Below are 9044 nucleotides of genomic sequence, written 5' to 3'. Positions count from 1 at the left end.
GTAAATGCCCCTGAAAATGTCGAGCCCCAAAAATTGAATTTTAAATTTTGAATTGCGAACTGCGTTCTAGAAGGCACTTTTTGTCATTTTACCTTTCAATTAAAAATATTAAGTGTATATAAAAATAAAATACATTAATATATATTGTCAATTTATATTACAAAACATAATTAAGCGCTGCTTTTTAGTTCAGAATAGCACTTTGTTGTATAGGTTTGTATAAAAAATTGTTTTGATTTCGTTTTCCCATATCTGCTCTCCCAGAATAGAAAACTCTCATTTGAAGTTTCAAACGATAATAACTAAGTTTAGAGTTTGCAAATGTGTCGGTCACGTTTTTGCTAATTATAAATCATTCACCTCTGTGAGCGAGCTATAAATAGAGAAAAAAATCCACACAAAAATCTTCTGACCCAAAACATCAAAAATGTACTGTTCATTTACCAAACTAGTTCATAAACTTTAGTTATATATCTATAGTCTGTCCCAAGTTATTGCTTCCATCATTTTTTGATGATTTTTAATAAAAATACATATACCTGTGAAAGAGGTACAGTTGGAATCGATGAAATGGAAAATATCCAAGGTAACTTCATTTATTCCTTTTCATTCATAAAAGTTTACAGGAACGAAAACAAATTTCTAACGGAGATTTATAATGGGAAATGTTTACATCTTTTCTCCATTTGGAAGTACTCGGGACACCTAGCGCAATTTTTCAACGTTATCATCCGGGTTTATTTATGGCTGATGCAATGCAAAATCTCCGTAGACTTTCTATTTTGGGATTGAAACCTTAAGCGGTAAAGGGGGCGTTTCAAAACAGATAATTTGGACATTTTTCATATTAGTGGATGAACGTAGTTTGAGCATAAAGGTATTTATTATTATCAAAATATCAAGCAAAAAGTGGTGGAAGCAATACCCCGGGACAGAGTATAGAAAAATAATCCATCAGGAGGAGGGGGAGAGTTGTACTTGTAGATAATGCTTTATATAAAGGATGACTGCACTTAAGGACACGCGATATTTGCGAGAAAATAAACTTTTTAAAAGATTTTTTCTTTCAATCGCAGAAATGGTCAACATCTAAACTGCAACTTTACGTAATTGCATTAAATAATCAAAGTACTACAGTACTGACGGGAGTTGACTTTATCGATTGTTATTTATTTTAAAATCAACGATATGTTATTTTGCGCGGCAAGTAAATTCCTATAAGTATTTGAATTACGCACTTTTTTATAATCTGAATCCTACAGGAATTTCGTGAAAACCCAATATCAATTATTATGTGTAATATTCAAAGAATTATTCCATCAAACTACGTATTAGTAATCGAAATAGTTATTAGAAATTATATGGATCCAAGCAAAATTGAACTCTTCTCTCGTTCAACCAGGCGCTCAGCTGTATCCGTTAATCTCCGACAGGCAAGAGAGACTCTATGCTTGTCGGGGATTTACGGAGACAGCCGAGCGTCTGGTTGAACGAGACTATATTGAACTCTGGCGTAGGAATACATAAAATGTACGACTTCAAAAAATATCTAAATTGTTCGTACCATTTAACATCTGACTATTTACAAGGTATCTATAAATGAGTTTCCTTGAAGAAAAATGCTTAAAAACTCATTACATCGAATCTTTTGATTAGAACTAAATGTTGTCAGCGGTGTTGATTTGTGCTTAGGTCCAAACAATGTTTCACTTTCGGTTTGCCTGAGTAACTACATAGGAGAGTTGATTAGAATCAACTCCCAAAAATATGTTGTTACCAAGTACGAATTTGTTTTCATAGGCTGGGAGCATCACGAAAATGAGGTCGCCCACTTTTATACTGACTTCATATATAGTCAGCACATGTTTGTGTATTGTTCTCCGTTTAACAGTAGTCACTGTTGTATATTTGCATTATCAAAGTTATGTCAAATTAATAGACAAACATGCGCTCATGGCTTAAATGAGAAAAAACTGCCTCTTCTTACTTTCGCTTTCCATGTTGTAACCAAGGACTGATGAATGTTGAATATCATAATTCACCATGTGATATCTCACCTCAGGTAACTTTGTGAATACAAAACTCTATCACGTGACGTGTAAGGCAGCATGTTATGTGCTAACTAGGACAATGTTTTTGAACACGTTAAGTTGTCAAGCATTGATTTAAAGTCTTTTGTACTAACACTGGGGTGGTTGAAACGATAGTAAATAGTATACTTGTACCATATAGAACAGATAGGGATATGGTGAAAGAGTGATCACATAAATTTTATACATGGAATTGTTATTCATGGTAGTCTAATTTTAGTACCATTCTGATAATGGCAGCTCCACCTCTCATGAATATTAAATATCAATCTTACGTTTGATCAAGGACAGATAAGCGAAAATTTTCCTTTTTTTCGAAAGTTGTAAGGAGAAAACATAAAATGAGCTTATTGTACCAAAGTCTTCACTACCTGAGGATGCTTACACAAGTTTCAGCTTTCCTTGCAGATTAGTTTCTGAGAAGATTTTTAATAATTTACTCTATATATTCCTTTGTAAGAATTCGACCCCTCCCATTTTGGCCCCACCATACCCACAGTGATCATGATTTTCACAACTTTAAATCAACATTACCAGAGGATGTTTTTACATTAGTTTTAGCTTTCCGGCTGGTTAGTTTCTTGGAGGAAGATTTTTAAAGATCTACTTTATATATTCCTTTGTAAAAGTTCAACCCCCAATTTTTGCCCCACCCTTCCCCCGGGGACATGATTTTCACATCTTTGAATCTTCACTACCTGAGGATGCTTCCACAAAAGTTTCAGCTTTCCCGGTTGGTCAGTTACTGAAAAGAAGATCTCTAAATATTTACTCTATATATTCCTATGTAAAAGTTCAACCCCCAATTGTGGCCCCACCCTACCCCCGGGGTCATGATTTTTACAACTATGAATTTACACAACCTGAAAATGCGTCCACACAAGTTTCAGCTTTCCTGGCCAAATTGTTCTTGAGAAGAAGGTTTTTGAAAAAAAATTAAAATTTTTCCGATAAATCTTAATTATTTCCCCTTGTAAAAAAGCTTGGTCCTTAATTTTCACAACTTTGAATCCCCTTTTCCCGAGGGTGCTTTGTGCCAAACTTGGTTAAAAATGGCCAAGTAGTTCTGGAGAAGATGTAGAAAATGTAAAAAGTTTACAGACGGAAGACAGACAACATGTGATCAGAAGTACTCACTTGGGCTTTCAGCTTAGGTTAGCTAAAAATTTGAAATATAAAATTTGACCAAAATCGCGACCATGCCCCTGTAATATACTGGGTGGGTGTTTGTGAAAACATCATTTTCTACCTTTGGCTCTCCGTTAGGACACCAGGATGTGACTCGGTAGGGGGCGATTGAAAAGTCTACTGGAGATTGATAAAGGGTTTTTCAAAAACTCCTAGTAAAACAGTGTTTTTAGTTGTAATATCTTCTCCCAAACCTATCCTAGCTAGATCCCACTGATTCCTCTGACGATGATATACCAGTCCCTAAAAGGAGATCTATTAAAAGTTCTTCAACTCCAATCAGGAGGAAGCTCTTCTACTAAGTGACTCTGATGATTCCAGTGTTAGTTCTTTGTCTGATTTTCTTTTATTCTGAAAGCTCCTCTGATTTCAATGATTATATCCATGCAAATTCTGTCATTTGTATTGACTTAATGTACTAGTATATTTTCCATGTATGTAAAAATGCTACTCATCTATTAATATAATAAATAAATCGTTGTTTATTCACAAAAGCAAGTTTGTATTGGCTATAATTCGTAGCAGGAAAACCAGTCCTCATTAATTTGTACTGTTATTTGACCAACTAATACCTGCAGGGCTTACACAACAGCTATTTACATGCATATACAAAAGTGTTCTATACTTGGATTACATACTGTGAATTCATTATAATTCGTGGGGGCCAACTTTCGTGGATTGGTTAACTTTTACAAGTTCGTGGGGACGTAATTTCTTGTATTATTTTATACCAACATAAGGATATATGGTTTTAAAACACTAATTTATTAATTCGTGGAGGATGTTAATTCGTGGATGAGAGGTACCCACGAATTCCACGAAAATTGAGCCACGGCGAAATTTAATGATTCCACAGTAGATGGCCTACAAAGCAAAAGTCCTATTTAATCCATCTACCCTCATGTGTGCCTGCATACATTTGGTTATACACTCTCTACTCAGATATTTTACATGTCTACTCCATGTGTACCTGCATACATCAGTTTTACATAATTTTTAGGGACAACACCCAAAACAGAACAATAGGTAGGAACAATACTTCTACTTTTGAACACGGAAAAAGCCTTTCTGCGTTTTACAAAATTATTTACCACTTTCGATCAAATTTAGACTCATGCTTATACATTTACGTGCTATCGCAATTTAGATACCAGTAAACAAAGACATTTTGCTCCTTAAATATTATTCTATAGGATAACTGAAATTGTCTACGACTATGTCGTAAGATATTTTGTAATACACAGCTTATAAATGTAGGCGGCTATTAGAAATTTGTCCTGTCCTCATTGAGAATCACTAGGTTATAACATACTTTGATGCTATGAAGTTAATGTTTTATATATGTTCAGTCAACTTTAATATGTTTTACGGTGCGACCGTTGGGGCGAGCACAGCATGTGATCAAACAATGAATTATAATGAATTAATAAAATAAAATTAACAACGTGAAATTTGAATGCCAAAAAAAAACATACCTATTTACAGTAAATTTTCATTATTCATAGTTTATAAGATTTGTTATAATTTATTTATTTATATGTAGAACAATAGTTTAATCTCAGATACAATGTTGTTAAATAATTAAGATTTTAATATATAAATATTCATTGCACTGCATCTCCTCTTTAAAAGTGATTGTGATTATGATTGATTGATTGATTTCCCCCTTTTTTTTTGCAGTAGACATTTTTTCTTAAACTTACATAGAAAACTTGACTCATCATAGAGCTCCCCCCATGCTAATTTTTTTTTCATTTTTGTCAATTTATACATAGAAAATCGACTTACCATGGATTTGCCCCTCCACTTAAAAAAAAATAAATTAATGTTTAATTTTAATTTTAGTTTACGCTTAAAAATATTTGCTTATCATGTTAAAAGAACATGGTGTTGTCCCCCCCCCCCCCCTCCCCCCGCATGTAATAAATGGAAGTGAAAATAAAGAAACCATTGAAATGCTAAAGAGCTGAAGGATTAGAATTTTCATGATTTATTTTTCTTTTTGCTTGCAAAGATTTTTTGGATGATGCTGCCATCCACCCACCCACCTCCTTTAAAAAAAAGGCGCTGCTACGTATAACGTTACGTTTCAGGAAATTACCGTAATTATAGTGAATAAATAATTTGTGAGCATTCATCCAAATTAGTGCAATTTACAACTGTTTTGAGAGGATTTTGGTCATTTCAGCAGATTTACAATAACTTCAATTAGAGTAATTTCCCCTTATCAGTGCTTATTGTGACGTCAAAGCTGACGTTGGTTAAGTGTCGTCTTACTCTTTAAAACTCCCCTGAGAAATAAAAGTATGCGAAGTATACTGTTTTATTTACTTAAAAAGCATGATGTTCTTAAAATTACACATCTTATAAGCTTTTCAAAGGTTTTACTTTGATTCTCGGGAGAACGTGATGTTGGAACGTGAGGTTGGAAACCATTGGTACTATGAATTGTGGGTCAAAATTTACTGACTCCGAAAAAATATATCGGATCAATGTGTAAACGTTTGTGACGTCACACGATTATTTTTGATTGAAAGTGTACTGAGGTGAACTTTAGAGGTAACATTGACTGTATGTCGCTTACATCGTTATTGTTTTTACTGTCCAAATTTGTCTTGCTGATTCTCGTGAGAGTGTGAAGTGATAAAAATTGCCATGATTACATGGAACTACTGGGACGATTAAAACGATGCATTACTGGTCCGATTTACTGACGCCAAAAAAATCCGTTGAATGAATGTGCAACTAGTCCGAATTTTCTATTCACACACGCCTTGCCGGTAGAGCTCGCTTCGCGCCGGCGCTGCGCGCCGGCGAGCTGCGCTCGCTATTAATTGTGTGTGTGGTGTTATGTGATTTCAAGGTCTAAATTCGGTCAACACATTTAAAGTAGATCCAGTGTTCTGTGATGTCATACTTTTTTGTAAAACTTTGAATTCTTTAAAATTTGTGCAATATAGTTTTATATGTTTTATGTGAATATGATTATATGGAAGTGATTAGAATAATTGTTAAGTTCAAGACATTTTTGCAGCTTAGCTTTATACTAAATTTACAATTTTTTATGTACATGTTATCTACGTTCAGGGGAAATAACTCTTTATCTGACTTTTCTCTCAGTTATATGTCTAAATGCTATAATTTTTCTTATCCTAACAATTAATTTTAAAATATGTCTGTAGTTTTAGTTTCCTGACACAGTTGGCTACAAAATTAAACAAGATAAACAAGTTTCTGTCTACTAAGATTTTACTTTTAACAAAAAAAGTATGGTTTTCTGATGCTAAAATATGCTTTATTTTATGTTTGTGTGACATCTCAAAAAGTGTGATGGCATGTATATTTTTTCTAATAATTGATGAGATTTAAGTCTCTTAAGTTGAAATAAGTTCTGTTTTTCAACTTTCATCAGAGAATTTTACGAGTATGGAGTTGCCTTAAATGTCTCGTGCATAAACATTGTTATAACCGTAACTCCTCCCATAATAAAACAGACCGGTGAAAACCCACGAATTTAAGATTTTAACGAAGTTTATGTAAATACGAGAGTTGATCCAAAAGTAATGTAACAGATGCAATAAAATCGTGAAAAATCCGCGTAAAGTGACAAAAACTTGTGCTTTGAGATATCTACCTAATTCAGATCTGAAAATGTTAATGCATTGTGATAAATATTTATGAAGATAATATATTTTGTAGAGAGTGGAGCAAGGATAGTCGCCGCACGCTTACGCGTTCTTGTAGATTTCGTAATTTAGTGCTCTATCGAAATTGGCCACGATGCACAATTTTACATTTTTTTCTCCATTTTTTCATAAAGTAACTTACTCTTTTTGTAATCGATGGGGTAATATAATGGATATTATTTAATGTGCAATCAGTTTGTCAGGGTCTCTTCAAGAAGTCATGAACGTAGCTTTATGATATAGCTCATGACGTAAGAACCTAGTTTTAACTTTCCTTCAGAGTGTATATTTTCTGTCTATTCAATTTATTTATTAACATGACATATGTTGACATAGGTTGATATGTCAATTCCAGTAGACTTTCTAACGATTTCTATCCATCGAAGCAAAAAATGCCTCGTATCACTATTCGCATGTCCATATTTTAATTCCTTGATCTAGAGACAAAGGGCATTGCGGAGATACCCGAAATGGACGCTAACGTTTCCTATTTTTATAAAACAGTTAGAAAAAGTCTATGAAATATCTGTTTCAAAATATTGTGTTTGGGTCATTTTTCAAATTTTGGAAGCATGTAATTTATGCATAAATACATACCTTAAAAAAGACGTAAATTCATGACGCGGCGATGTCACGTACATATCATGCTATAAACGTCAATATCTTGTAAAGTGTTCAGTGAAATTCAATAAAAAGAACAGGGGCGTACAAGGCGTTGTGTATTCCCCACTCGGAGCAATGAAGACGAAAGAATTTCAATTCAAGTTAGAATATTAATTTTTGACTTGTATGCATTGTTTTCATTATAAATTTCACGATGGAAGTCAATATTGTGATTTCACTCTGGTATAGGTTTCCAAACTAAGCTGCACATCGCTTTTTGCCTAAATCTTGAACCATTCACTGTTCTTAATTGCAAAAGTAGGTATGAATGGGTACTGACTAAATCCTTAAAGTACTTTTATTTAAAGAATTAGTTTATATTAATTTTTATTATTGATTTATAAAAAAATGGAGTCTAGACCCATAATGGGTCAAATTTGCGATTTTCACCAAAAACGTTTTACTTTAATAATTGTCAAAGAGTTAAATTTATTCACACGTACTCTAGTGTGTCAACGTAGCTCACGGTGATAAGAGGGGGCTAGTAGTCCATCCCTCCAAATGGGGAGGGTGTTCGGATCGTATAGACGGCGTTTTATTTTTAATTCATTTGGTTTTAAGTAAAACATGTTTTGCTTTTTTATTGGATTATTATGAAAAAAAATATCATTTATATAATGACAACAATTACGTAATGTTCATAATCTGTACACATAATGTCGGATAAAAATAGCGCTACCATCGATATGAGATCATGCTGTAATACTTAGAAAGCATCAAATAAAACAAAGGAGATAAGTAGCAAGTGCATGTTTTAAGGAATAAGGAATCATTCTTTGAGTATTATGAGGTGATAATTTTGGTCGGGGCGTGATCAAATCCAATAAAGCCCGAAGGGCTTTATGATAGATTTGATCACGCCCCGACCGAAATTATCACCTCATAATATTCAAAGAATGATTCCTTATTACTTATATTTATATAATTTTATACCATCGTACGACTAAATATTTAAATATAAATAAGCAAACCCCGCTGGCGCCTCAATTTGGCGTCAATTGTATTATGGGTTTTATAGTACAAAATCAATACGTAGTGTTATCACAGGCAAAGACACTGGAAAATGTAAATATTATTGCATATTATGTATTAATTTTGTAAGAGAATGCAGTTCTATATTATACATGTACATGTACTGATGCACAGTTTCAAATATGAAGATTTTTTATATGTTCATATGCCATTTCAAAATCCTGGGTACGGGGGATTTGTCAGGCCTTGTACGCTCTTGTCCTTTGACTTCAAATTAGAATTTTGATAAGGAAAATTTTGATGTATCATTTTATACAATAAAGCTATAGTGTGAAACGTGGTGCATAGTGTGACATTACTTTTTAATTAAACCTTGTACGTGTGTGTCAACAGTCTGTGGCCACGCATAGCCATTGGTTTCCGTCTCACTTTACAGTTTGATAAA

Source organism: Crassostrea angulata, chromosome 1 (assembly GCF_025612915.1).
Source record: "Crassostrea angulata isolate pt1a10 chromosome 1, ASM2561291v2, whole genome shotgun sequence".
NCBI lineage: Eukaryota > Metazoa > Mollusca > Bivalvia > Ostreida > Ostreidae > Magallana > Magallana angulata.
Note: the sequence above shows the minus strand (reverse complement) of the source record.